Source organism: Bos indicus, chromosome 18 (assembly GCF_029378745.1).
Source record: "Bos indicus isolate NIAB-ARS_2022 breed Sahiwal x Tharparkar chromosome 18, NIAB-ARS_B.indTharparkar_mat_pri_1.0, whole genome shotgun sequence".
In the NCBI taxonomy this organism is placed as follows: domain Eukaryota; kingdom Metazoa; phylum Chordata; class Mammalia; order Artiodactyla; family Bovidae; genus Bos; species Bos indicus.
Genome location: NC_091777.1, coordinates 59,870,100 through 59,874,378, shown reverse-complemented (window position 1 = coordinate 59,874,378; position 4,279 = coordinate 59,870,100).

The following is a 4,279-nucleotide window of genomic DNA, read 5'->3' as shown; positions in this document are numbered from 1 at the left end:
TAGGTAAATTTATTGTGATAATCGTTTCACAGTATATTTATCAGTTAATTTTTCTCTGTAGCTTAAACGTTCAGTTCACTTCTGTCGCTCAGTCATGTCCGACTCTTTACAACCCCATGAATCGCCAGGCCTCCCTGTCCATCACCAACTCCTGGAGTTCAATCAGACTCATGTCCATCAAGCCAATGATGCCATCCAACCATCTCATCCTCTGTTGTCCCCTTCTCCTCCTGCCCTCAATCCTTCCCAGCATCAGAGTCTTTTCCAATGAGTCAACCCTTCGCATGAAGTGGCCAAAGTACTGGAGTCTCAGCTTTAGCGTCAGTGCTTCCAAAGAAATCCCAGGGCTGATCTCCCTCAGAATGGACTGGCTGGACCTCCCTGCAGTCCAAGGGAGTCTCGAGAGTCCTCTCCAACACCACAGTTCAAAAGCATCAATTCTTCGGCGCTCAGCTTTCTTCAAAGTCCAACACTCACATCCATACATGACCACTGGAAAAACCATAGCCTTGACCAGATGGAACCTTGTTGGCAAAGTAATGTCTCTGCTTTTCAATATGCTATCTAGGTTGGTCATAACTTTCCTTCCAAGGAGTAAGCGTCTTTTAATTTCATGGCTGCAGTCACCATCTGCAGTGATTTTGGAGCCCAGAAATATAAAGTCTGACACTGTTTCCACTGTTTCCCCATCTATTTCCTAGGAAGTGATGGGACCAGATGCCATGATCTTCGTTTTCTGAATGTTGAGCTTTAAGCCAACTTTTTCACTCACCTCTTTCACCTTCATCAAGAGGTTTTTTGGTTCCTCTTCACTTTCTGCCATATGGGTGGTGTCATCTGCATATCTGAGGTTATTGATATTTCTCCCAGCAACCTTGATTCCAGCTTGTGTTTCTTCCAGTTCAGCGTTTCTCATGATGTACTCTGCATATAAGTTAAATAAGCAGGGTGACAATATACAGCCTTGACGTACTCCTTTTTCTATTTGGCACCGGTCTGTTGTTCCATGTCCAGATCTAACTGTTGCTTCTTGACCCGCATACAGATTTCTCAAGAGGCAGATCAGGTGGTCTGGTATTCCCAACTCTTTCAGAATTTTCCACAGTTTATTGTGATCCACACAGTCAAAGGCTTTGGCAGAGTCAATAAAACAGAAACAGATGTTTTTCTGGAACTCTCTTGCTTTTTCCATGATCCAGCGGATGTTGGCAATTTGATCTCTAGTTCCTCTGCCCTTTCTAAAACCAGCTTGAACATCAGGAAGTTCACGGTTCACATATTGCTGAAGCCTGGCTTGGAGAATTTTGAGCATTACTTTACTAGCGTGTGAGATGAGTGCAATTGTGCGGTAGTTTGAGCATTCTTTGGCATTGCCTTTCTTTGGGGTTGGAATGAAAACTGACCTTTTCCAGTCCTGTGGCCACTGCTGAGTTTTCCAAATTTGCTGGCATATTGAGTGCAGCACTTTCACAGCATCATCTTTCAGGATTTGAAATAGCTCAACTGGAATTCCATCACCTCCACTAGCTTTGTTCACAGTGATGCTTTCTAAGGCCCACTTGACTTCACATTCCAGGATGTCTGGCTCTAGGTCAGTGATCACACCATCATGATTATCTGGGTCGTGAAGATCTTTTTTGTACAGTTCTTCTGTGTATTCTTGCCATCTCTTCTTAATATCTTCTGCTTCTGTTAGGTCCATACCATTTCTGTCCTTTATCGAGCCCATCTTTGCATGAAATGTTCCCTTGGTATCTCTAATTTTCTTGAAGAGATCTCTAGTCTTTCCCTTTCTGTTATTTTCCTCTATTTCTTTGCATTGATTGCTGAAGAAGGCTTTCTTATCTCTTCTTGCTATTCTTTGGAACTCTGCATTCAGATGCTCATATCTTTCCTTTTCTCCTTTGCTTTTCGCTTCTGTTCTTTTCACAGCTATTTGTAAGGCCTCCCCATACAGCCATTTTGCCTTTTTGCATTTCTTTTCCATGGGGATGGTCTTAACCCCTGTCTCCTGTACAGTGTCACGAACCTCATTCTATAGCTCATCAGGCACTCTATCTATCAGATCTAGACCCTTAAATCTATTTCTCACTTCCACTGTATAATCATAAGGGATTTTATTTAGGTCATACCTAAATGGTCTAGTGGTTTTCCCTACTTTCTTCAATTTAAGTCTGAATTTGGCAATAAGGAGTTCATGGTCTGAGCCACAGTCAGCTCCTGGTCTTGTTCACTATATAGAGCTTGTCCATCTTTGGCTGCAAAGAATATAATCAATCTGATTTCAGTGTTGACCATCTGGTGATGTCCATGTGTAGAGTCTTCTCTTGTGTTGTTGGAAGAGGGTGTTTGCTATGACCAGTGCATTTTCTTGGCAGAACTCTGTTAGCCTTTGCCCTGCTTCATTCTGTACTCCAAGGCCAAATTTGCCTGTCACTCCAGGTGTTTGTTGACTTCCTACTTTTGCATTCCAGTCCCCTATAATGAAAAGGACATCTTTTTGGGGTGTTAGTTCTAAAAGGTCTTGTAGGTCTTCATAGAACCATTCAATTTCAGCTTCTTCAGCATTACTGGTTGTGGCATAGACTTGGATTACTGTGATATTGAATGGTTTGCCTTGGAAATGAACAGAGATCATTCTGTCATTTTTGAGACTGCATCCAAGTACTGCATTTTGGACTCTTTTGTTGACCATGATGTCTAGTCCATTTCTTCTGAGGGATTCCTGCCTGCAGTAGTAGATATAATGGTCATCTGAGTTAAATTCACCCATTCCAGTCCATTTTAGTTCGCTGACTCCTAGAATGCCGACATTCACTCTTGCCATCTCTTGAACCACTTCCAATTTGCCTTGATTCATGAACCTGACATTCCAGGTTCCTATGCAATATTGGTCTTTACAGCATCGGACCTTGCTTCTATCACCAGTCACATCCACAGCTGGGTATTCTTTTTGCTTTGGCTCCATCCCTTCATTCTTTCTGGAGTTATTTCTCCACTGATCTCCAGTAGCATATTGGCCACCTACTGACCTGGGGAGTTCCTCTTTCAGTATCCTATCATCTTGCCTTTTCATACTGTTCATGGGGGTTCTCAAGGCAAGAATACTGAAGTGGTTTGCCATTCCCTTCTCCAGTGGACCACATTCTGTCAGACCTGACCACCATGACCCGCCCATCTTGGGTTGCCTCATGGGCATGGCTTAGTTTCATTGAGTTAGACAAGGCTGTGGTCCTAGTGTGATTAGATTGACTAGTTTTCTGTGAGTATGGTTTCAGTGTGTCTGCCTTCTGATGCCCTCTTGCAACACCTACAGTCTTACTTGGGTTTCTCTTACCTTGGAACTGGGGTATCTCTTCAAGGCTGCTCCAACAAACTGCAGCCACTGCTCCTTACCTTGGACTAGGGTTATTCCTCACCACCGCCCCTTCTGACCTTGAACGTGGAATAGCTCCTCTAGGCCCTACTGCGCCCACGCAGCCACCGCTCTTTGAAGGTGGGGTTGCTCCTCTAGGACGCGGCCCCTGGCCTCTGGCGTGGGATAGCTCTTCTCGGCCGCCGCCCCTAACCTCGGACGTGGGGTAGCTCCTCCCGGCTGCCGCCCCTGACCTCGGACGCGGGGTAGCTCCTCCCTGCTGCCGCCCCTCAGGCATGGGGTCCTCCCAGCTTCTGTCCGTGACCTCGGACGTACACCATGATATTTGTCATTGTAAGAGTTGCTTATACAACCCCCTTTTATGTCATTGTTTAAAGAGTTGGGTTTAGAAAGGGAAATAATTAAAACACGTTGGATAACAGAAACAATAACACAGTTTATAATCATTTAAACTGTCTTGCTCTTTTTAAGGCAGTGGTTAGTGACCCAAATGATCACATCCCTTAAGTCCTCCATCTCAGACACCCAGGTACTGACCCTGAGTTTGTTGAACTCAGCACTATGCTGAGTTTGCTGTTTTGTAGGGTGTCAGTAGGGAATAGCCCATTTCTACCCAGGGAGAGTTTTGTGTTTGTAATATAGAGACTAGAACTGCCCAAGTTCCCAGATCCGTAAATTGCTTCAGCCTCACTAGCAGGATCTGAGCACAACATGCTGTGAAAAACAGCTTTTTATTGAGAATAAACCCTTTTAGTCTTAAGAGGAAGTATCTTGGATTCGACATAACTTGAAGCTTTTACCTAGCAGTGTTACAGACGGTAACAATGCTGTCAAGGTAACAGGCCCCGGCCCCCTCCGCGGCCCGCCCCTCCCACGAACTCTGCGCACAGCCAGCCGGTGCTC